This window comes from Ascaphus truei, chromosome 2, assembly GCF_040206685.1.
Source record: "Ascaphus truei isolate aAscTru1 chromosome 2, aAscTru1.hap1, whole genome shotgun sequence".
Classification (NCBI taxonomy): Eukaryota; Metazoa; Chordata; class Amphibia; order Anura; family Ascaphidae; genus Ascaphus; species Ascaphus truei.
Genome location: NC_134484.1, coordinates 91,370,763 through 91,398,626, shown reverse-complemented (window position 1 = coordinate 91,398,626; position 27,864 = coordinate 91,370,763).

Genomic DNA, 27,864 nt, shown 5'->3' with positions numbered 1-27,864 from the left:
CGGAGGAAGAAATTATCAGGCGTTACAGATTGAGCTCAGCGGCTATCTTGGAACTGTATGAAGTTTTAAGAGAAGATTTAGAGCCAACAACAGACAGGAGTCATGCAGTGCCTGGCCTTGTTAAAATGCTGAGCTCCTTACATTTTCTTGCTTCGGGCTCATTTCAGACAACTGTGGGCATAGTAGGCGGGGTCTCGCAGTCGGCATTCTCGCGGACCTTTAGCCAGTTTCTATGTGCACTGACTCAACGCGCTCGTGATTATATACATTTTCCTAGTGAGCAAAGAGATTGGCAGGCACTGAAGACTGCATTTTATAATGTAGCTGGGCTACCCAATGTGATGGGTGCTATAGATTGCACACATGTTGCACTGATCCCGCTACGTGAAGAGGAGAGGGATTTTCGGAAAAGGAAAAATTACCACTCGCTCAATGTGCAGGTCGTATGTGACGCATGCATGAAAATTCTGAGTGTGGTAGCTCACTTCCCAGGTGCCTGCCACGATTCACATATTTTAAAAAACTCGTTAGTGTTTCGCAAATTTGAAGCGGGGGAATTCGAGGAAGGTTGGCTATTGGGTCAGTCACTGTTACATAAACTGCACTTACAACTACATTTAATGTCCAGATTAATGTTTCATTGTGTGTTGCTAAGATTCTAATTAACATCAAATCATTCATTTTATTTAACTTCTATATGTAATCCATGTCATGCATCGTAATGGTAGATCAGTATTTCATTGTTAGGGCATGTGTTCTATATTATTCACTGTCATATATTATGAAAAGGCAATACACAATGTTTGGAATTTACTTACATCTTTTAACCTTTATGTCATTTGAATCTCTTATAGGCGACTCAGGATACGGTAGCCGCCCTTGGCTTCTGACCCTACTGGGTAATACTCAAACCCCTGCAGAGGAACGATATAATGCCGCACACATATCCACACGCTCGGTGATCGAGAGGACATTTGGAGTTTTGAAAAGTCGTTTTAGGTGTCTTGATAGATCTGGTGGTGCGCTACAGTATTCGCCAGCGAACGTTGGTGACATAGTGATTTGTTGTTGCATTCTGCACAACATTGCACTACGTCACAATCTTCAAGGCAACATTCGTGATGATTTAGAGGAGGATCCTCTCGTGCCTCCTGCAGGGGTTAAGGAACATACAGCCAGTGGTGTGGAGACTCGCAGGACCTTAATTGCTAATTTTTTCACACGTAAGTTTTAACAATACATATCATATAATCTGTCATCAACTCGTTGTGTGTGTAACATTGCATCGTGTGTATAATCTTAGGATGCTGCTCTCTCCAACGAACTGAAAAATGATCAGAACTTCGGCTGCCTACGGTATGTTTATTTTTAACACTTCTATTCTTGTATTAATCTTCTTTCAAACCAACTATACAATGTGTTCATCGTTACATGGAGAATATTGTGTATTAAGTGAAAAACAAATGCTGTATTCAATACTCTGCATAGTGTTATCTTACAACAGATCTACTGTTAATGATTATATATGTATTTTGGCTCATACTTTCAACATCATGATCAACTTAGAAATAATTAATGGTGTTATTAAAGGTTTACAGAATTGTTATGCTTCACATTCCTTACTTCATATTATGATTGACACGTATGTAAGTATGACTACATACATAATTAGTGTCTGCATGAGTATAAGCAGATGAGATGTTGATCTCTTCTATCATTAAGCTGCCATGTATCCCTATCATTATTAATGTTTAATTTAAAACCACACATTTCCAGATTCATATTTTATGTAAATGTTTCCTACAATAGTTCAAGTAAAACTTTTAACAATACATTTTGAACACAAGTACGTGTGTTTCTTCAGGCGGCATATACAATTTTGTTTTTATACTTGAATGATGTCACTGTAATCTGCGTCCCATTGATAAAAAAGGAGCACTAACAAAAGATGTCATGTCAAAGTTTATTGGAATGTTAACACACATTTAAAGTTAGTATCAAAAAGCCTACATTATCTATTTAATGTTTTTTTTTTTTAAAGCGAAAATCTATGATTAACTACGATATATAAAAGTGTGCATGTTCATTTTGAGGTATCATAGCATGACTGGCCATGTGATGTCTTTGGCATGTGGCCATAATGGAAAAGCTCTCAGTTGCTTTGTCTTTGTCTTTGGATACATGCATTCACATTATCTTCTGTCTTGAACGGAGCTGTGAATATCTGTGAAAGAAGTAGATATATAATATTAATGTAAGTAATATATTGATAACATAGTTACTTAATGATGCATCTAAACACATAGTTGGTATAATGTACCTATGTACTAAACGTCAATCATATCGTTAACAACATTAATGTTACATCTAACCACAAAATGCTTACTGCATAACAAGAAGATATATGTCAATAATCATTTCTTTACACACACATACACTAATATATATATATATATATATTAGTGTATGTGTGTGTAAAGAAATGATTATTGACATATATCTTCTTGTTATGCAGTAAGCATTTTGTGGTTAGATGTAACATTAATGTTGTTAACGATATGATTGACGTTTAGTACATAGGTACATTATATATATATGTACATTGTATATATATATACACACACACACACACACAGGATATAATGTGTATGTGTTTCATCTTTTATTATCCTGGTACAATATTAAGAGTATATACAAAATTATTTAGCCAAAAAAAAAAACCCGCAACCTTTACTTTTAACAGTGTTGCTATGAGAAAGCGTGTTTCGCTTTAAGACGTTTAGCTTTACAACTCCATTTGGAGCTACGCATTGTGTCGGATAACCGAGGACTGGCTGTATTACCTAAGGTTTCGTTTGTTGACATGCTAGTACCACAAACATGTTACATACACAATGATAAACAACAGTAAATAGTCTGCATAATGTGACATAATGACATGTAAAATGCTGCTTTGCTTGCCATTTCTACAACAGAGTAACCAATATTCATCAGGCACATAACATTATGTAGCCATATGCAAACTACACTAATTAAGATATGTACTGCATTTCTGCATATCTAATTATTTTATATTTACAATTATTGTAGTTTCACAAAGGGGCGTACACGTACTCAACTGTCATTTAAGGGCTGCGCATGAATACCTCTGATTTCAACCGCCATTGCACAGCACGGTTCAAAATATTGCCATGTATATCAGTAAATAGATCTTACATTCTTACAGAACTGTGTTTTGGCATATTGTGATCTTCACAGCGCAATCTCTGTAATATGATCAGAAGCAGCCGAAAAGGTAAAAGAGACACGTTAATTTACACAAACAAAAACTTTTTTTCCCGTGTGGTACGCGCATGCGCAATGAATACAACGTATATGCGTGTCATTCGGGAAGAAAAGATTCACACAGTTTATAAAGTCTTTACAATATAGTTACCTGCATTATATTGCATTCATAATCGGCCCAGCCATAGAAGTTTGGTTTGCGATGTAGCCGCTGTAGTCCATCAATTCGTTGTTCTGTGGGTTCAGCAGTGCAGGGTTGTAGCTTACGCCATAACTGTTTGCATCTTGTACAATGTACGGAGGCGGATACACATAGTAACTTTGTGTAATTTCATCTGTTTGAGCAAACTCGGTATTCTGCATGTTATCGTAATATGTTGCTCCGTTATGGTTCTGGTATTGGTAGTCCAACTCAGGTTGAAAAAAGACATTCTGCTGAACATTTAAGGCACCGCTGTGGGCACCTATATCATGGAGTCGTGTCCGACAATTGTCTGTCTTTTTTATTTCCATTTGCAGACATATGCATACCGTAATTCATGAAATGACCAACAGCCACCCCTGTTTGCGCCAGATGGTGGGTTTCGAATAAAAGAAGCATTGGTTGATAAAGTGCGTCGGATTGAATTTTTCCATACCTTAGGTTGAGGATGATTTTGATAATAATGGTTGTTATCCGTAAGATATTGATAGATCTGTTAGACCGTAGCTTTTTTGTTCCTTTCATTTTCAATGGCACTATATATTAGCATTGCGTAAGAAAGCGGAGGCTTTTCCATAGAACACATCTCAAACTGCATGTATTTTAACGGAATGGAGTACAGTAACCAAAACTATTCCTTAATTCAAGGTTCTTACAAAGTATCCAAACTTGCATTATTTGCACAACACTGTACAAAGTCATTATACAAAGGAAGAAGTGTCCATGTATTCTTCTCCCACATACAGGTGTTCTGTATCTTATGAAATGTGTACTTGCATATTATACATGATTCAGTAGCCAAGCTCTGAAACACACTTTGGATAGAATTGTTTTGTGAAATAACATTTTCAAACGAACAAATATTTATAATGTTAATTTTTCACAATTAAGACGGTATAAAATATAGATAGATATGACATACATTATTCACACATGCACAATCATATGCTGTTTCGTTCACATGTATGCACCTTACTTGTGTTACATACACACTTGATTATTGCACATTATTAAGTATGTTTGCTGAACCTTAATGAATGCTAATAATCGAATATGAAGACTTACGGGAACAATAATAAGACCTTTTTTTTGGGGGGGGGGGATAGTCGTTGTGATGAACGTGTGGGAGGAGTTGGTGTGGGATCACGTCCATGGTGACTTGATCGTTGCCTTCTTCTTGCCGTTTCATGCTGGTCCAGTGCCTGGGCTTGTGCCAGTGCCTGGGCTTGTGCCAGTGGTTGAGCCACTGCCAGTGGTTGAGCCAGTGCCGGGGTTTGTGCCAGTGGTTGAGCCAGTGCCGGGGTTTGTGTCAGTGGTTGAGCCAGTGCCGGGGTTTGTGCCAGTGGTTGAGCCAGTGCCAGGGTTTGTGCCAGTGGTTGAGCCAGTGCCGGGGTTTGTGCCAGTGGTTGAGCCAGTGCTGGGGTTTGTGCCAGTGGTTGAGCCAGTGCCGGGGGTTGTGCCAGTGGTTGAGCCAGTGCCGGGGTTTGTGCCAGTGGTTGAGCCAGTGCCGGGGTTTGTGCCAGTGGTTGAGCCAGTGCCGTGGTTTGTGCCAGTGGTTGAGCCAGTGCCGGGGGTTGGGACAGTGGTTTAGCCAGTGCCGGGGGTTGGGACAGTGTTTGAGCCACTGCCAATGGTTGTGCCAGTGCCAGTGCCAGTGCTAGTATTTGGGCCAGGGGAAGAGCCTGGGACATAGGATCCAGCGCATTATGATCCTGATGTAGCATTGGCTGTGTGTCTGTCTCGATTTGCCTCTCTGGCTCACTTTGCCTCTTTGGCTCACTTTGCCTCTCTGGCTCACTTTGGATCTCTGCCTCACTTTGGATCTCTGCCTCACTTTGGATCTCTGCCTCAATTTGGATCTCTGCCTCACTTTGGATCTCTGCCTCACTTTGGATCTCTGCCTCACTTTGGATCTCTGCCTGTATTTGCCTCTCTGGAGCTATTTGCCTCTTTAGCTCTGATATTAGATCTATATCTGATAATAGCTCCAGATCGGATAGTATGTGTATATCCGATTGTGCGTGTGGCTGGCTTTGTGGCTGTAATTGTGCCTGTGGCGGAGGCTGTGCCTGGACATGTGCCACAAGTTGACCCATACATGTGGCTATGACAGAGAGGCTATTTTCCATTTTGTCCAGTGTGTCCTGTTGTCTTGTCATTATATTGCTCATATGTTTCATTTCTTCATATATTTTCTCATGTGTTTGAGAGTGTATGTGTGACTGATCTTGCTGGTTTTTGATAAACCTGGCCTCTAGGCTGGTTAAATATGATAATGCTTCAGCACAAACCTGGTCTCACTGGCCCGGTTGGATCTCCCCATTGTCATCACTTTCAGGATTTGGTTGGGTATCCTGGAATCCAAGCAAATCAGGTCCGGAATCATACGCATCTGGGACACTAATATGTGTGGGATCTACTGTCATCTCCTCCTCAATTTGGACAGGTTGTTGTGGTGATGCAGGCACATCAGAATCCATGTCCTCAGCAATCATTATATAATAAAAAAAAAAAAACATTTTAAATTCAACATAATGATTAAGTAATTTTGTGCTCATCTTTATTTGGCTGAACATACTATGTAAATGCACATATGTTTTGTCAAAAATTTGGAGATGTGCATCAGTTAAAGCTGCAGTTCAATGTCCTGTTTATGTTTTTATTATGTAAATTTAATAACGACAATAGTTTGTGTGCAATCTCTAATTAAATAAACAACTGCATAGGTTGCGAAATTATAGTTGTCCTTGTATTGATGTGCGGAGTTTGACGACATATTTAAATATGCTTAATGTGAATGGTTCATACATGAACAAGAGGAACAAGCATGCTTGTTCAAATCAAATACAATTGTTATTTACAAGTAGTTTTGTTTAAAACTGAACATGCTACAAGTATTTATGGTCAGTACACTAGTGATTGCTATCCAAAAACACACATGCAGGATAATTATTGTACTGCAGCTTAACATAAAAAGCATATTTGACATAAATGAATAAGGACATGTGTAATGTTGACATTTCAGTTTCACATCTAAAAAGATTATTGTAGTTTTATTTTTAAATGCTTGCATTTCTCAAGTAAATATTGATGTCATAGCATACGACTCACCTGGTGTCGAATGTGAGAGAGATGGCCCAATATCTCTGTTCCCTCCTATTCCAAATATAAGGTGGGGAGTCATTATTGATAACATCTTTTCCTCGTAAGACTGTAACTTCAGTAATGCTGGAGGTCCACCTCCTGTCCCACTTGTGATGCGTCCGGCCTGTGCCATCTTATTCTTGAGCCTATGTTTTATGTCCCCAAATCTTTTTTTACACGTCTCTGATGTCCTTGGAAAGACACCAGCTGATGAGACAGCTCGGCCTATCTGGCCCCACAATTTTGACTTCACACTGGTCTTGGTTTTACCTGTGTATATGTAACAGTGTTCATATCAATTTCAGTATTTAAATCATACTGTATGTTAATATTGTAACAATTAAAACATGTCCCTCTAATTACAGACACCTGTTAGTGTAGGTCATGCGTGCATTCCTGACAAATTACATGTGAACAATCAGCTGCACACCTCCGTTACAGCATACATGTTTAACAACTGTATGTAACGTTAGGCATGTTGTCTTGAATTAACAGTAATGGCATCTTAATACCATTTTTTTTTAACAATGTGATGAAATTAGTGTGAGGGAGTGGGTAAGTAACATAGGGCCTCATGTAGTAAGCGACGAAAATGTGAAATCGGCAAGCTTACCGATTAGCCATGTTATTGGCGATTTTACCTCTCCGTATGCAGTAAGTGCCGAATCTCTTCAGAATAAAGCCGAAAACCATTCCGCCCACTCTCACGATGATTTGCCGATCACACACAGGTGTATCGGCGTGCATGGCGGGGTGCTGTTAGGTTCGCCAATCAAAAATCTTGCTGAATCAGGCGAAGCAAGCATGTATTGGATAGCGCGCCATATTTATAGGCAACGTGTACTGTTAATTTTCTCTGTGTTGTTGGGAGTGAGAGAGAGAGAGACGCACAGAGCTGGGCGATTTAATATTTGCATATTGACTGAGAGACTTGTTGTGTATTTTGAGAGCTTTGTCCTTTGTTGTTTTGTTTACATCTTTGTCTTGTTTTCTATGTGGAAGTGTTTCGTGTGATTGGCTGTACATTTGTTTTCTGTTTTTTGTGAGTGCTGTAAGTATGCCCGCAAAGCGTGGGAAGAGTGATGCTGGTGTGAGTGGTAGTGCTACTCGTGCGAGTACGCGTCGGAGTGAACATACTGTTCAGGGGAGTGATGTTGCTAGGAGTGCGAGTGCTGTTGCTAGGAGTGCGAGTGCTGTTGCTAGGAGTGCGAGTGCTGTTGCTGGGAGTGCGAGTGCTGTTGGTGGGAGTGCAAGTGCGGTTGTTGGGAGTGGGAGTGCTGTTGCTGGGAGTGCTGTTGCTGGGAGTGCGAGTGCTGTTGGTGGCAGTGTGAGTGCTGCTGGTGGCTCTGTTGCTGGTGGTGGGGTGGTTGCTGCTGGACGTCTTTTGGAGTCTCTTCCATTGGAACAAGGAGAGTCCAGTCAGCAGCAGGCAAGCTCTGAGCCTAAACGTGCTCGGAAGAAACGTGTGGAGCATCCACGTAATCCTCGCTTCAATGACCAGGAAAATACAGCTCTTGTCACTGGGATTCTGGAGCACTATGACAGTCTGAATGGCCATTTAGTAGGTAAATGTACCTTTCCATTTATTCTTCAAATACATGTGATCCTAGGTCATGTGAGTTTTGTTAATATGCAAATATGGGTCCATAATATCTTTCAATGTTAATTATTGTGGAAACACATCTTTTTATCATGCGTTACAAGGACAAGAAAACTCAGGCGTTCAATTTGCGATAACTGCATACAATATTAATGCAAGCTTCCTTACATGTGTAGGTTTAGTAGTGAATGCTCATGTGCTTCACATATTACACCTAAAACAGCATGTTTGCTATCTCTTGGAACAGCTAGCAGTGTAGGAAACTGGTGGTTGTATTATTATGAATTAACGTCATATATTTTGTATGTATTTCAAGCGCGGACAAGTTCATCAAGCAAAAAAGAAATGGGGGACACAATAATAATTGGTGTAAATGCGTGTGGGAATCGTGTCAGGGACAAGATGAATTGTCGCAAGAGATTTGACGATATTAGGGCTAAATTAAAAAAGAAAATACAAGACCAATGCGTGCATGCTTCTGGCACTGGAGGTGGCCCGCCACCACAACGTCTGATCTTAACTCCATTGGAGGAGCTGCTTCGGGGAAAATTACTTCCCGTCGTCGTGGAGGGTTTGGCCGGTGACAGGGACATCGGAATTTATCCCTCACAATTTCCACCAGGTGAGAAATGTTACTGTACTAGGCGTGTCGTTGCTTACAGTTATTTTACACATTTCCGCTGCTTTTTATACTGTCTTCCCAATATAAGCATACCTACATCTATATATTTTGTGAGAGAAAGAAAAGACCCCGCATCCATATGACAAATAAAGGCAACTACAAAACCGACAAGAAAATAAAGATGTAATCATCTATCGGTGGTGCTAAAAGGGCATATAATATTGTGAAAAGAACAAAAGAGCCCCCAAAAAAAGCACTCAAGTATGCCTCACATTACAAAACCACATTGTTTATTTAGAAAATGTCACAGAACATAAAGTAAAATTAAAAGCACAGAAAATAAAATACGGCATGGATCCATGCCGTATTTTATTTTCTGTGCTTTTAATTTTACTTTATGTTCTGTGACATTTTCTAAATAAACAATGTGGTTTTGTAATGTGAGGCAAACTTGAGTGCTTTTTTGGGGGCTCTTTTGTTCTTTTCACTACATCTATATATGTATATGTCTGTTTCTCTCTATATATATATATATCAAAATATACATATATGTTGTAGTCCTACTAAAAGCAGTAACTAATATACCACGTGGCATTGCGTGCTCATTTGCATGTGAATTCCCACAATGCTTTGCTGCAGTGGAAGCAATTTATGGTGGGTGAAGATGGGGAACAACAGGGTCGCACACATGTGTAAGACATGCTAATGAGAAATTATTACTAGGTACTGGTGCAGAACATAAATATATATATAATATTAATGTGTATATTATTTATTTAACTCCTACAAACACGACATTACTGGCTATTCAAATCATGCATCGAATATATTGCATGCAACGGCCAACAAACATCACTTGCACTAACAAATGTCTTGTTGTTTATTAAAAGGTCCTTTTTTGCTTTATGTCATATACAGACAGCATAATGAGGCACACGTAGCATATGTTATGTCATTGTGTTCATAACTTGCACACTTCAGACGACTATTTTGCTCCTCTACCATTGTGTTAAAGCAGCTGCAATGAATATGTCATCACAGCATACACGTCAACAGAGGGGGTGGGGTTCAGCACACAGCCAAATTACAGGGTCATCTTACGGTCAACTTTGTTGACACCATTTTCACCTGCTTAAAGTAATTGAAAGGTCTGGCTGATTACTGTTTTTGGGGGAGGGACTACCGTTCTTACAACCTGACTAGCAAAACAGAAGGTAATCACAGTCATTTGAAAGGTTAACTCTAGGTACTAATTCCCCCAACAAGTCATTAGTTATGAAACCGTACGTCACACATTCGTTCACTCACATCTATAGTTCAACTGATATCAACACCACATTATCACACACTGCATGTGTTGTGTTGTTGAGTGGCAGCCACATTCAGGCGTGCCACAGCTTCTATTAATGTACCACACATATCCTCTACCAAAAACTATTCTTTTTCCAATATGACCACCTTCATGATAACCATTGTGAATGTTCATCTCATGATAGTTATGTACATTATTATAGTGATATGACTACACAACATATGCATTGTATGTACAAAATTAATAATTTTATCCTAACGCATTACTGCAGAAACATAGTATGTTGTATGTTACTGAACTCAAAAGTCCTAAGTACACAGGCATGTACATTGTTATTACAACTATTTATGTTCACTTTCACACACACATTTTCGGTTAAGGAACTGATGCTGTTAGTTAGTCATAAATACTGAACATACAGTAACTCTATGTTCAATATTTACACATGTAAATTAACAACTGATGTTATTGTTATATATAGTTGCCCCTGGAGGACATGTGTCACCTGAGACAGAACAAGTGTCTTCACCTGGGTCATGCAGCTCATCACACCTGGAAGATGAGTGTATGAGGTGGTGGACATATAATATGTTCACTTCTATATGTTATGTTGTCATGTTCATTATTTGTTTTGCACATGTTCTTTAAATAGGATTACTTAGTGTCAGTGAAAATGAAGTTTTTTAAGACAACATGTATTGTGTTTGTGATGTTAAGTATCATGTAGGAGTTGTGAGCAACTTTTCATTCATTCTTATTTCATACTGAGTCCAAACATAATTCGTAAGTCAAGGTAGTTTTTAATGTGACGTTATAAAATGTATGGAAACATGTTAGGTGTAAGTTATCACAGAGTATAATTACATAGTAAAACAGCAGAGATTAACATGCCATTTCATAATGTGTACATTTATTTATAGCACATGATGATGATGATGATGATGATGATGATGCCGCCATAGACACAGAAATGCAATCAAGTGACCATGACGAGGTTCCCATTGAAAGAGTTACACAGGCAAATCGTGCACATACGATGCAATAGTAGCTTCTGAAGAAAAAATTGTTGAAGCAGAAAATATTCGCCATTCAGATCTGATGTCAGTGCACGAAAGGATGATAACACTGCAGGAAGAAACGATATCACAATTGTCACATCTCCATAGAGTCTTCATTGAAGTGCCTAAACAAATGCAAAAAATAAACACGTCATTAGAAGCAATAGTTGTTCAGCAAACTCAAGCTAATCACTTGAGAATGACTACCGCAGCACATCAATTCAGCTTTACACCATCAGAGGATGGATGTTTACATGCTATGACTTTTTCACCCCAGTCTTCTGATGTTCATTCCCCAGGTCGGGATGTTACCGGTAAAGTAGCTGAAAGTTCTGTGAATTTTCCTGCCAACATCCTACCGCTGCCATCTGTAGAAATTCTGGAGCTGACACCTACAAAGGAGGCGCCAAAAACAAAAATGCACAAGCAGTTACTACTGACCAGTTTTTGGACACAAACCAAAAAACCCAAACATGAAACGGACCAACCATCAGTTGTGCACTGTGTACCAACTTGGTCACATGTGTCACTGGCCACAAGCCCTGCCCGTGAACAGTCACTGGCCACAAGCCCTGCCCGTGAACAGTCACTGGCCACAAGCCCTGCCCGTGAACAGTCACTGGCCACAAGCCCTGCCCGTGAACAGTCACTGGCCACAAGCCCTGCCCGTGAACAGTCACTGGCCACAAGCCCTGCCCGTGAACAGTCACTGGCCACAAGCCCTGCCCATGAACAGTCACTGACCACAAGCCCTGCCCGTGAAGTGCCACAGGCCACTCAAACTGGCTCTGTTGTGCCTAAAGTTGTAGCTAAACGAAAAAGAAAAATCCAAGAGACAACAAGCAGGCCTGTGACTCGCTCTCAAAAGGAAAAAAAATAATAAATTTTATAATTAAGTAAATATGTCTTTGGCCTTGTTTTGTTGAATTCGGATTATCTAATGAATATTGTATGTATGCTGAAGACCTGTTGTTTCCAAACATTCAAGTATGTCCTTGTACACGTGAAGGTTTGGAAATGTTAACAGTCCTAATAAATGAATACTGTTATTAATATTTATGTATTAATCATCTGTTCAGTAATGGTCCAACATGACCCAGTTGCTATGTTTAGAGAAGCTGCCATTGACTTACCTGCAAAACATTGTATTTGGGTGTGTTTGATAGTTATTTGATGTAATCATTGCATGTTAATATTATTCACATGCAATTAAAAACAAACATCTATTTAACTGCTAACATCTTTATTGTCCGTGTACAGCAGGATTAAGTGTAAAATATTACTTACCTTCACCTTGCTTGAACATTCGTAATGTTGTCCTTTCATCATGTATGAGTACTGGTTTCAAGAACATATCTGTGAATGTTTAGTAATATGTATGTAGTATGTATGGATATATGTACACACACACAGTGTATATACATATATATATATATATATATATATATATATATATATATATATATATATATATCTATATAGATATATATACATATTATTTTAACTATCTAAACTGGTATAGATGTATTTTATGAAAACATAGACTTCATGCTTCCTTGTGAAAACACAGTATTATAATAATACAGGCCTAATGTTTGTGAAATATACTTACTGTGAGCCTATAACAGTATGGGCCTAAAATAATTATTATTCACATAATTCACTCATGTTTATCACCATTTAAATAGGTTTCATACAAGGCCTACTTACTGCCATCAATATGTTCTGTGTAGAACTAGATTACATAGATATATTATTGGTTGTAACACTACAGCCCTTCTAAACTCAAAAAAGGCCTTGTTTGATGGTAAATCAGAATTGCACACAGGTGAATGTAATAGGCCATCAAACATAGTAACCCTGTAATATTTAAACCTTTAAATAAATCTGAACAATATAAAAATCCCTCTTTACATATAAGCCCTTAAATATTGTAATATACACACACATTTAAAGGTTGGTTTTTAGAGACATATACATATGTATATTTTACTATATATATATGTATGTGTTTATGATATATATATATATATATATATATATATCTACATATACACACGTAGTTAAACTCTGTGATGCAGACAGGGAGTTAACCAGACAGAAAGATACACAGTGAAATGTTGCAAAAAAAAAAACAGACAAAAACATTTGCAGGTGTGTGTGTGTATATATCTCATTATATGTCTGTGTAAGCACTATTTTCATAATGCCAACACTGTTTATTTCCTCACCCACATTGTTTTTTAATTAAAATTCTACACTTGTTTTGAGAAAGTAGATAAAAAAACCTTAATGTGCCTTTCACAGTGAAATGGCAAATAGAAACCACAAATGTCTGGCAATTATTTCTACACAATCGAATTGGTGTTTGGAAAAAGGTGTGAAAGATGTAACTTTTTTTGACCTTGAATTGAAACACACAAAATAGATAACATTGAAATAGTTTCACATTCTGAACAGAGAACATAGAAGTCCACTCACATTATTTCTGAAGCTGCAATGGGTGAGGATTTAATTCTGAACAGCCATCCACACAAAGGGTATAAAATTATGATTGCGGAGGCTATCATATCAACTGCGGAAAACAAAGCCAACGTGGGCCAGATCTATGATTTGATTAGAACAAAGTATCCTTATTACCAAGAACCTGGGCGGGCTCGAAATTTTAAATCCTCTGTAAGATTCACTTTATCAACTAATGAATGTTTTGAACGTGTGCAGGATAACCTACATGAAAGGTATGGTTTTTGGCAGATTGCACCGCAATTTAAAATCACCATGGAACACGGCACATATCTTCTGATAAATAGCATATTTATTCCTAATAACAATAGCAATGGATCCGCTACTACTGTTCCGTGTGAATCGATACCTGCTGCAATATCTTTACCCTCCATTCCTGAAACACACATTCTACAAGAACATAACTACTATGATTTTTTACCAAGCCTTTCTGCTGCAAACGCATTCGAATGGGTACCCGAAGAAATGAACGTACCGCCGGACCAATTGTTTGAAGAAGGCAGTGGCGATTCCTATGAGCGCCTCATGGAGGAGATGTGTGTCATACAGGATTCAGCGGTTGGGTCAACCATGGATGCAAATGCATTGTCTTTCTGGAGCGAACAGTTGCAGGCAGACGAAGTGTTACTTCTACAAGAATGGTAAATATAACAATCGTTATGCGTTGATTCACCGTTAAAAGTTTTGTTTTTTTCTAACAACCATTTTTACTTTAACTGCATGGATACAGCGTAATATTGCAGACTGCATAACATGTAGCGATCACAAACACATTGTTTCCTATTACAATATAGTAGAACCAGAAAGATTAGTACACATTGCTCACGGAATAAATATACCTACTTTCCTATCTCTTAAAACATATAGTAGCAACATGTTACCATAACTATAACACACATCTGTTTGTTTATCATGCAACATCTAAAAAAAAACGGGTCGGCCACGTATGACGTGGGACCCTTGTCATGTGCCAATGGCATCCTTAAAAAGGATTACGGATGTAAGGCCCGCCCCCAACCGACGTGCACGCGTCAAAGGCTATTGGCTGTGTCGGTTTGTTATAGTTACGTTCACTGCACTGTGTCATGCGTGCGCGTCTGTGTTTGTGGGCGTGCACTGAGCGTTAGGCCAATGTTCATTCTGTGGGAGGACTGTTTGCGTGCACTTCACGCTGCCTTAACATGACGTCAGACGTATTGGATTCGATCATTGTGTGATCGGACGTTGTTTCAGTCCACACACGTCTGTTTAAAAACATTATAGAAGTACGCGTTTAGAACGAATGTATTTTGGCCTTCATTGGATTTAAAATAAATATTATATGGTTCATGGTAGTTACAACATGTATTGAACGCACAACGTATGCATTGTTTAGCGCATGCGCTAACACTTTGTCGACCCAATCGTGAAGTGCGTGCGCACACTAAGATGTGCGCGCACATTATTATGTATACAGGCAACGTAAAGTTCATATACATAGTTATGCGTGCTACGAAATGAACAAAAGGATACATAATGATGTATACTTGTAAACTTGTACTTCTAACATATAAGTGACTGACGTGTGTATATACACAATCATATAGAGATGTGTAACGCGTTGTCACGGATACATAGATATTAAGGTGACATCTTTGACCATCATGTGTTTGCTGTATTTCAGAGATGTCGGGGAAGATTCAATCGGATCAATGTATGATTTCTGAAGAGTCTAACGTTATATGAGATGATTGTGAGGAGGAGCCACCGACTACTATACTACATATGGAACTAATTTTATATTGCTTGCAGCGCTTATTAACAAACAATTAAAAATGTGATACCATTATGCCTATATTGCATAAGCACTTAATTAACATAATGATGTTGCTAAACAGTGCAGTTAGAAAATTTATTGAGTGTTCTTTAATTAGTACTAACATTATATGCCATGGTGTGTTTTATATATAACAACCATTCCCACTCTGCAAACACATTTGTGTATTATATTGTGTAATGGAACGTATGACTGTCGAACCTATGTAAAGGACACTTACAACCAACTAGCCATTTCATGTTAAAAATCGCTTGTAACATGGGTATGTTGATAAAATGGTTTGGGATTGTTGCAAATAATGTTATTGGCAAGATGTTGTGGTCACCTACAATGCATGATGTTATGAATATTACGTCAACATCATGTAATCAAGTACGTTTATGTTTTTATTTCATGTACCAAACTAACTATAGTTTACTGTGTTTATTAAACGTTCAACACATACATAGTACAGTCAATATGATGATATTAGCTACCATAATAAACCTGCTGTAATCATTTGTCGATGTTATACATGCATCATACACAAATTGATACAGACACAAACAGTTGTCTTAAAAAGTGTGCCTATGCTAATGTGCACGTGATTGACATTTATATTTTGAGAATACTTGTTAATTATCATCATGATAATGATGAAGTGACGTCAATGACATTCCAAATATATTAACAACATTGTCATTGTGGGAAATTATTAATGCAAAATTACAGTAACATTTGTGACACAATTGGGTTTTTGTTTACAGTTTGACACTTGTTACATGTAGGTCACATCAACACACATGTGTGACTTATACATACACATGTGAAAATGTTTAATTAATGATGACAAATAATTTATAGCATTAATAATCACCTACATTGCAAAATATAAGATGTACAACGCATTGTTGTGATTACAGGCATTCATGCATGGAGTGTTATGATCAGTCAATTGCATCCGTGATTAATGACCTCCCGTAAGTAAAAAAATATCAACATTTATCCCCTTCTCTCCAACCACCTCTATATTACATTAATGGAATTTATAAGGGAACATACATTAAATGTGATGAAATGGGAGTAATCATTTTATAATACAATGCACATGAAACCTCAATAGTAGCTAAATGCATGTACATGATACAGAAACTACATGTATGTAACATTTATCGTTTACCAATATGTTGGGTTTTTAATTCAATTAATTATACGAATATTGAGGTAGGCACATCTTATGACAGATGTCAGTAAATATACATACCATGATCAGTCATACAGGAGATATACCTATAATACAATTGAACAATATATAAATTGCAAACATTGACATGCCATCTTCACTACCGTAAGCAACACAGCAAAGTGTGTATTTGGTGTTAAATATGCAACACCATGTATATTTAATGACATTCAAAATGTAAACCAGCCTGGTGTACACATCATATGGATGTACATATTACACTGCAACAATAACATTGTATGTAACCATACTGCAAGAATGAATGACTATGGCCATACTATGTGTATTGTGTTTGCATAAGGAACAACACAAAGGTTAAATATTACTGCTTTGTTACACCAGTTGTATTCACATACACACAACTAATTTACAATGGAAGAGGGATTATATAACCTGTGCAACAATAACATACCGGTGCCACATCACTTTGTGCACACAGCAGAGAAAAGAAAGGTGTGCAACCCATATTCATCTGTGTCCTAACAGAAGGTAATATAAAAAAAAAATATTGTTAATATATTATAATTAATATATAAAAGTAGTACTAGGAACATATATGTTTGTACTTACAAGAAAAAAATGAATGTATGAGATTCTGGCGTGTCTGGCCACCACTGGCTGTTTGTTCATTTTCATCAGTGACATGGGTGGGATGCTCCTCTACCAAAGGCTCAACTATGTCTGATTGTACATTGTGTCTGAGTGCCACATTGTGCAAAATGCAACAGGCAAGGATAATATCTGACACTTTTTGTGGCTTGTATTAAAGAGCCCCACCAGTTCTGTCCAGACACCTAAATCTGGTCTTGAGTAGGCCAAATGTCCTCTCTATAACAGATCTTGTAGATATATGGGCTGCATTGTACCTCTCCTCTGCTTCAGTTTGAGGGTTTAGCACCGGAGTCAAGAGCCACGGCCTAATTCCGTATCCTGAGTCACCTATAATCAATGGAGCACACATAAGCTTACATTAGTTATAAGATTCTACAATGAAAACATTCCTAAACAAATATGTGTTTTGTGTTACAACATCCAAATATGTACTCACCCAGCAGCCAACCATGTTCAAAATGTCCCTCTTCGAAAGCATGGAAGACTGAAGAGTTCCTCAGGATAGAGGAATCGTGACTGGAACCAGGGAATTTGGGTACCACATGCATTATCCTCATCGTGGCATCACATACCACCTGTACATTCAGTGAATGGTAGTGCTTACGATTGCGGTAAACATGCTCACTCTGACTAGGTGCAATCAAAGCAACATGTGTGCAATCGATTGCACCCAGAACACATGGTATCCCTGCTATGTTAAAAAAGCCATTCCTGACTTCCAGCCACTCTGTTGCCTCTGTAGGAAAATGAATATAATTCCTAGCGCGTCTATTGAGTGCATAGAGAAACTGGGTAAAGGCCCGCGAGAATGTAGATTGCGAGACCTCGCCCACTATAATGTAATGAGCACAGCATTTTAACAAGCCCAGGGACTGCACGACCTCTGGCTGTCAAAAAATCTAAATCTCCCCTTATCTCTTCATAAAGAGATAAGATTGCTGCTGAACTCAAACGATAGCGACTTACAATCTCCTCCTCACTCATCCCATCTAACAGGGTTCTCTCCCTGTACACACGCGGACGAGGCACAACTTGTCTCCTCTGTCTTCTCCTATGATCTCCTGTCCCTCTACCTGTCCCTCGGCCTGTCCCTCTCCCTGTCCCTGTCGTATCCGCATGCCTGTCCCTGTCCCTGGCTCTGTCCCTCCCTTGCCCTATGTCATTCTCTTCATCAGCAAGCATGTCATGCAAAAGAATGTTCCGACGTCTCCTAAACAATCGCAACATTTTGAAATGAGTAGCTATGAATGAGCAGGTAATGGGCGTCCTTTAAATAGGTATGTGATGATGTCAGGTGACATAGTAAAATGCAAGGTGTTACATTAACATATTAAAGTACTTGGCTCCCAAGCTGTCTCCATTTGATCAAAGAAGTATTTGTTCTGTGTATTCAGCAGGGAATCATGATATTTGACAATGATGTAACGTGAAGCTTTGTACAAACATTGTTTGAAAATTATTAGTGTAATGTGCAATGCATGTAACACTTCTGAACGCAACAGTCAGTCATGTAATTAGACAAAACGCCTGAGATTGACGTGGAAAAAGTTTGCTGTAACATGTGTAATTAGCCATGTTATTGTCACATGTTCACAACAATTAATTCTCGTGTGCATATGCATACATTTATGTAATGAGGATAGTTGCTATAGAATCAGTTTGAAAGGTGTCACAATGATTAACTACTGTACATGTGTGTACAAGTTAGGTTGAAGTGCTTGTAATGCAACGGTTACAATGTGAACATGCAATGTGATTGACTGTCCAATAACTGACGTCATGAAAAAAGGGAGGACCCAAAGTACATGTAAACATGAGAAGAAAGATGTACATGAACGTTTAAAGATGCGTTACACATTACAAGCATTATGTAATGTAAAGCTGTCAGGGTTCTGCTCGCCACAAACCAGGGTCGGACCGCGAGGCTGAGGTGGGGTTGTAAAAGCACCGACCTGAGACCGCGCAGGCTGATCCGGATTGCGCAGTTCGTAGTCATATGTCGCAGGATCAGGATTGGAGAAGACAGCGTCGTCGTTGTACAAGCCAGGGTCAGAACAGGAGACGTCAGGATAAACATTGTCCATGCAGGAGTTCGGCAATAAGGAGATAGGAGAAACCCGCTTCAGCTTAGGAGCGCGGGGTTGGCCTTTGCGCGAGCGACGACCATGGCCCATGGTGCTGGTCACAGGAGATGGTAGGCAGACCAGAATAGCACACCGTCTTGCTGCACGGGTGCACCAGTGCTACAGCGCAAAAGTCCTGAGCGGGCAAGGGAATCCACCGTTTCAGCGCAGGAACCAGGACACGGCCTCTCTATATTAGGGAAAGAGTAGGCCCCAGGAACCAGGAAGCTGTAGATACAGGGAAACCTCTGCTTCAGAGCAGGAATCCAGGAGACTGCAGAACGCAGGGATGAAACCTCTACTTAGTGCAGGAATCCAGGAGGCTGAAGGACGCAGGGACGAAACCTCTGCTATCAGCATTAGGGAACAAGCGGCTTGAAGGGAGCTGAAGGATGCAGGACGTAACCTGAAATCAGCATTGGAGAACAAACGGCTTGAAGGAAGCTGAAGGACGCAGGGCGTGACCTGGTATCAGCAAAGGGGAACAAGCGAGAGCTTGTGGCAAAACAGTTGACATCCAGTTAGGACTATGCTCGGCAAGGAGCATTATGGGCAAGTAATACTTAAAGGCCAGCGGGCCAATCCCCGGCGGGGGTGTGAAGGTCCTGCCCCTAATGAGTGAATGCAAGTATAGTTTGCAATGAAAGGCTGCACAGCTGCAGTAGATACCAGAGGGAGTGTGTATTGCTTTGAGTGAATCCAGGCTGCAGCAAACCTCAGGAAAGCTGTTCCAGAACTGCACCGGTCTGCAAGGTAAGGTAACCAGTAAACCGTGGAGCGGATTCCTTACAAAAGCTACATGAATATACGGTGGATGTGTTAGATGTGTGACATGTGTAATATCATATAAACAATTGTCGCTCAGTTCAGTAAAATGTGTCATATGATGTGAGGTTCTCCTTTAAGAGTTGAGTATAGGATTTTCCCTTGACACATCATCACATGATGAGTAATGTGACACGCAAATGATGAAAACATATAAAAGTACAATGTAAATCAAATAATACACGTCAGGTATGACACAATGCAGTGAATGCCCCCCACACTGTAATGCTAATCACATTTGTATTGTGAGCAATGGAACGTAAACAGTACTATAATGTTATACGTCCCCGCTCCATTGACTCCATTGATGTGCAGATGATTTTTTTTTTCTAAGTGCCGTTCCGGCAGCCTTAGCGATCGTTCTCCCCTCCAACTTACCAACTTTAGTTGGCGTGAGAAATTGGCCATAAAGTCTCAATTTCTTAGTGCCGATCAGGCCCGATAAGCAGATTTTGCTACTTGAATCCAGCCGAATTAAAAAAGTGTCGATAAGTGCCGAAAACAGGCTTATCGGCAGCAGACTGGCCATAACAAAATTATCGGCTACGAAACCTGCCGAAATCAAGCACTTATCGGCGCTTAATGAATCTCAAACCCAATTTTGGCTGTAAAATGGCAAAAAAAACCTTATCAACGCTTACTGCATAGAGCCCATTGTCCCACTTTGTGCTGACTATTATAATGGGCCTGTAAAAGGGGTAAGTGAGCACGAAACGTCGCGTTCCCCTGCGTCTCATCTAAACCACTTCCTTCCCTTTTAGGGATGTGTTTATCATATCCCATAATTTTTCATAATGACAATTTTCACCCTTCCCTCACCATCCCTCACCCTTCAGTTAATTGTATGTGATGAAATTTTGTAGGCACATTTACAATGAATGACCCTCACTTTGAGTCATTCATATATATCATCATTTAAAGTATCATTGATAATTTAGTATTCATTATGAGTGCGGACAACACTTTTTATGTTCCATATGTACTTTAGACAGATTAGAGGTCCCTTCATTGTTCCACAGCACCTCACAACCTACACATGTGAAATATAGTTAATACATGAGAATGCGGCATATACAACCTAATGTACATATTGTTCTTGAATAATTAAAATACAAAACTTACATGCTAATGATCCATAGAGTTGCTCATAGAAATCCATGACACTTTCAACCAGGATGTCATTTTCGTGATGTGTAAAGCGGGGGTTTCTTAGGCCCTCCGGCCGCGCCTGGCTTGTTGATGGCCCCTCATCACTATCATCATCATCATCATCACTGTTTCTATGCTGAACAGTGTCCCTCTCTCCCAGTCCAGTAATCCCGCTACCCTCATCCACCTGCACTCCACCACCTGGAGTGTCATCACGGGACGTACCTGCCCTTGCACGATGTCTCACTCCACTCCCACCAGCCACCGCACCCCCACCAGCCACCGCACCCCCACTCCCACACTCCACCGCACCCCCACTCCTATGCTCCAACACTCCCCCACCAACCACCGACCCACACTCCCACGCTCCAACACTCCCCCACCAGCCACCGCATCCCCACTCCCACAAGTGATTACTATTGTTTTCAGGTAATTGCCTAAATTGACGACGTCAGCATTTCAGATTTTAACCAGTACACTACCATGTCCCAACCCAAAAATAATGACACACACTGTAATTGACAAGAAAATTATATTACATGGATTCACTCCTTCCATGGTCTCTCCCACATATACCCCAGAAAAATAAGGGGACATACATGAACCTCAGGGGACCCTCATTGCCTTAGCGTGTAAATGAACACATATAACAATTAATGATTACGTTTGCTTTAATAATACTATCAATGAGCATAGGGTCCTCAGATCTGAACAGCATTGGTTTCAGGTCCGGGGACCCCTTCTTCAGGAGTTACAGGCCCCTTTATGGGGTGTCGATATCCCCTGCTGAATGTACATTTCCCGGTCACGTGACGCGGAAGCTTTAAAATTACAGTGGATCCCGGCACCCCATAACGGGGCCTGTAACTCCAGAAGTAGGGGGTCCTCAGACCTGAAACCAATGCAGTTTAGCTCGGGAGACCCCCTGCTCAAGTACACTATAATTAAAATGTATTTATTTAGTGTAGGATCGCCTGTAACAGTCTTGCATGGAGATAGCACATCTCCATGCAAATGTTACAGGCGGCTTTTTTTCTATCAGGTAGCGAACGGAGAGGGTTTCAGAACACTAGCAGGGGGGGAAAAAGCATCACGGACGCTGTGGCTGTTTTGAGCTATTTTGAGCAGGTACGTTAAAAAATGGCCTCAAGGCCTTAGTGAATCGCGTCCCAGGCCTCACTTTTTAACGAACCTGCTTTTTAGGAAAATAAGAACGCAACGCAATTGAGCTTAGTGCATAGCCCCCACAGTCTTTAACAGCATCAGCAACATCCTCATCATTACCACCAGAATCTTCATTTATAAAAAATGATACTTGAACAGATGAATCATCAAGTATACCCCTCCTCTCCTCAAAGTCATCAAGTTCCTGTGATTTAACAGCTCTTCAGTGTCTAGTAACATCAATGTCAGAAATTGTTCAGCACTAATTGCTTTTTTTGGTATTTTTGGTGTGGAAACCGTTCGAGGTAACAGGGACCTCCAAAAAGAACAGGAGAATGGAATAAGTAAAATTGATAGCGTTTAATGCTCACACCAAGTTACTAACACAAAATGCAAAACAATCAGTGGTAGCCATGGAAAGACAAAATAGCCGGGTACACAAAGTAATAGTGGAATGTAAGGCAAAACAAAAGAGTATCTGCATGATCCACAGAGCTACATGCAAAAGCAAAGGTAGTCAGGGAAAGAACAAAGAGCAGGGTACTAGGAGATCAAGGGTAAAGCAAGACAAACTAAAAAGATATCTGAAAAATCTGCAGTTAGATGCGAGTTTTGGTAGCCAGTGAAATACAAAAGAGCAGAAGTCAAGAGAATGGACAGACTGTTGCTCTGGAACAGAAATTTGACACGCAACAATTAACAGCCTGGGTGGGGTTTATATAACCTAAGCTAAAATGGGAGCTGATCTCAGGGAAGATTCTAGTTCCTACCAGCTCTTGGCTGTGCGCCCCTTTCAGGTGTATGGTGATTATTGCAGAAGGGAATCTTGACATTTGGACTGTGACATTTATAAGCCTTTTAAAAATGACTTAATAGTGTGCTTGTTGTGCACTGCAGCAGTATGACCCTCAGGGACAGTAGAAGCCCGGCTTTGGTGTCAGTGGTCGTGGTGCTGATGGTGTTGGTGGTTGGTTTTTCAGTATAATTGATCCAAAACAAAAACTGGTATTTCTACTATTATTAGGTATATTGATGTATATATATGTTAGTTCACTTTTGTTATGGATAGAGCTATATGATTATGCAATGTCAGCCAGTGAGTTACTCTGCTGTTGTTTGTCCTGCTGCCACTTGAATACAACTCTAGATATGTTACAGAAAAAACCCAAAAAAACAGCGCACAACGCTCATAGTGTGGTAAATTAAAAATATAATGAGTGACACAATATTTGGTAAGTAATCTGCGTACATCAGAAACAAATTAAAACAGCATGTCAAGGGATAATGTTAACCAAGCGCCAACCAGAAGGACCAGGTCTCTCCAGCAAGATGTCATCTGGTGATCCCCAGGTACTTGCTTCCAGATCAGGATTCACACTGGTGTTAGTACTTATGGTCTGTTCATGGCTTAAACACCAATCCTATTAAACACCAAACCTATTTCTAGGTATAGTGTGATGCAGGTTCAATTGTCCCAATGTTTTAATTCCACTAGTTGTAAGTGGTAGGGAGTCTGTGAGTTAAGACGTCTAATCGCGGTGGTTTGCTGCACCTCAGCATCCAATGCTCTTCCGTCTGCCCATCAGTGACGTCACTGCATTGCGACGCAGTGTAGCACGCGCTCGAGCCTCTCACCGATCTCCAATCAAGCAAACAGCCTCGCTACAAAACCCGAGGGCCCCAGACCCCCGTGGGAACCACCCGAGGGCCTCAAACACCTATGGGGCTTACCCAGGGACTCCCAGATACCCGTAGGCCCAACCATGGAGTCCCCATTTGGGGCCCACGGTGACCCACGGGGACCACCTGGAGGCCCACGACACCTGGCGGGGACCACCCGGAGGCCTCCAGACCCTGGAGTAGTGGTACACTGTCGGGCCTGCGGACACCCGTCAGGACCACCGGGGACTCCCGTGGGATGGGAGTATTAAGCCTGTATGTTAAATAATAAATCATGTTTTATGGGGGGGCACAGGGGGTTGGTGGGTTATGTATTGTTTATTAAATATAGTAATGTTTATTGTGGGGCTGTGTATTGGTTTTTTTTGTGGGTAGGGGGGTGGGGGAAGAGGGTATTGTCCCCAATGGTGGTTAGGCCTCCTGGGTGGGTAGTGGGTGAGGGTGGTTAGGCCTCATGGGTGGGTAGGGGGGGTATTTAGGCCTCCCAAGTGAGTGGTGGGTGAGGGTGGGTTAACCCCTTAATTACTATAGTGGTTAATAACCACTACAGTGATTAAAGGGTTAGGGGACATTATTTTTAGGTTAGGGGACATTATCTTTTTATTCTTCTGTATGTTTTTCAGCACAGGAGGGCATAGACGGTGATGAAGATGAGGATGGCCTTCATCGTGTGTGCCTGGTAAGGGTGAGTGCAAAATGTATTTATTTTATTTATTGTGATGAATGTATTTTTAATGGGCAAATGCATTATTATCCATCTGTGGATAATAGTATTTTTTCCCATTACTGTAGTGTATGTGTTAGGGGGTGGACGGGGCGTGGGGGAGTGTATTTATTTTAAAGTATTTATGTATTTTTTAAATTATTTTTGGGGGCACAGAATTGGTACTGCAGGCAAGCGGGGACCCCTTGGCACCTTCGGGACCACCCAAGTGCCACTGCCATCCTATAGTATCTGTAAGGACCCGTGCTGCGGGGACTCCCACTACATGTGCCTCCTTACCTCTTCTCCCCGCTGCCTCTGGTCCCCGGCAGCGTGCCCCGGCCTTCGGTGTCTCCCCCGCGGCTGCTCGCGTACTTCCGGGTCGCGCGTCACCCTTATGGGCGCGCGCGGACCCAGGCTTCCCTTTCCTGGCGCCTGAACCTGCCTCCTCAGGTGCGGCACGCGCATTGGCGCGTTTCCCTGCCCCTACTCCACCAGGTCTGCCCCCAGACTCTCATCCCCTATCAGGGCTTCCCTTGGGCCGCACCTCCGCTCCTCCATTTCCTCTGATAGGTCCCAGCCCACTATTTAGTCTCACCTCACTATTACCACATTGCTCTGCATAGCTTCTGTACCTTGGTGCTGTCTGCTTCTGCTTGGCTCTCTTGTGTTTCAGTCCCTGTTCATGTCCCTGGATTCTCTGCTGACCTGCCTGGATTTTGACCCTTGGCTTTGGACTTCGATTACGCTGCTCGCTGGAACCCTTTGGATTTGGCTTTGGACTCTCTACCTTGCAGTCTTCTATATCCCTTGGACACGGCTTATGGACCTCTACTACGCTGCTCTCTACGCTCCACGACCCAGGCTTGTGGACACTCTACCACACTGCTCTCCCTACACCTTGACCATTGGCTTACAGACTTTACCCTTCGACGCTGGAGTTGGCAAGTACTGAACTCTTTCTATTTTTGTTCCCTGGACCAACTATGCTACTTCCACACTCAGGCCGTGCCCCTGTTTACTGTTAGGTGTGTGGTATTTCTCCTTTCCACCTCAGTCCCGGGGTCTCATCTAGCTTGTAGGCAGGCCGAGCGTTACAGTATCATTCCTGTGCATCCCCCCAAAATAAAGATATTTGATGTATGTTAGGGCGGTATAGGGGTTGTTGGGGGCACAGGAGGTGGGTGTGTTGTATATTGAAATGTTTATTTGGGGCAATTGTCCCCAATAAACATGCTATTGTGCTTTAACCCCTTCATTGCCTTAGCGGATAGCCGCTATGGTAATGAAGCTGCTTGAATGTATTTTTATTAATAGTGTGCGGGAACAGGGGGTCTCTTGAGCTGAACTGCATTTATTTCTGGATCATGGACCCCCTGCTTCCCTAGTTACAGGCCCCGTTATGGGGCATCGGATGCCAGTGTCACCGCCACATCCACGTCGCGTCTTGGACGCTATAAAGATGGCGGCGACACTGGCACCTGATGCCCCATATCGGGACCTGTTACTCTGGAAGCAGGGGGTCCCTGAGCCAGAAATCAAAGTGGTTCAGCTCTGGAGACCCCCTGCTCCCGCACAATATTAATTAAATTTCCATTTATGCAGCTTCATTACCATAGCGGCTATCCGCTATGGTAATGAATTATTGTTTATTGGTATTGGTGTTTTGATACTAGTGTACATGTGTAGCGAGTCTCCTGAGCTGAACCACATTGGTTTCAGCCTCGGGGACCCCCTGCTTCATGAGATACAGGCCCCTTTATAGGGTGCCGGTATCCCCTGCAGGATTTAAATCCCCCGGTCACGTGACGCGGAAGCTTTAAAAGCACAGGGGATACCGGCACCCCATAACGGGGCCTGTATCTCATGAAGTAGTGGGTCCCCGAGGCTGAAACCAATGCGGTTTAGCTCAGGACCCCCTGCTCATCTACACTATTATTAAAAATAATATTTGTACAGCACGATCACCTGTAAGAGCCGTACATGGGGACGCCGTTTCTCCATGCAGTTCTTACAAGCTGCTTTTTTCTATCAGCTATCGTGCAATATAACTTTAAGTGCCATAGCAGGGGGGGGAGGTGCTCGCGCGATATAGCACATTTTGGCTCGGCAGGGAGAAAACGTGCCGAGCAGCCTTAGTGAATAGCGCATTTGGCTTCACCCATTTGCGCCCAAGCAAAATGTTTCCATTTCAGCGCAAAAAATCGGAGCTTAGTGAATCTCCCCCTTTGGATTGTAAGTATAATTTATCTTAATATAGGATCACAGTTTAAAATAAACCAATTTTTGCTTATAATTGATCCCACTTCTCTAAAGGAAGAGTTGTGGGACAATTAGGAGTAATGTGTCTTGCTTTCATTTTAAATTTTTTGTTTTCGACATTGAATGTGTTTTGTTTTAAATGGAATGCAACATTTGGAATATTCAACTACATTGTTACAAAGTATACTAGGCTCAATCATGTTTTTAATATAGATTTTGATTTTTTTTTCTTCCATTTTTCATCAAGAGACGTACGAAATACTATACTTTTTCCTTTACAGAAAATAATTATCCCAAATGCATTTCCAGTTTGGAAGTCTTATCATTTTAAATGTATATCTATAATCATGGGAAATGTCTATTTTGTTTAACACAACTTGAGTTTTTGCAGTAAGTGTGAAGGTTAGTTTCTTTAACTAAAAATAAACATTGTGGAATTTTGCAGAAAATTTTATGCAAGCAGCTGTAGTACTGTAATGATGTAAATTTATTGTTTTCTGTAACTATCGGTTATATTCATTGTATTTTCCGGCAGGTTTCACCATTCACTATCTATGTAAAA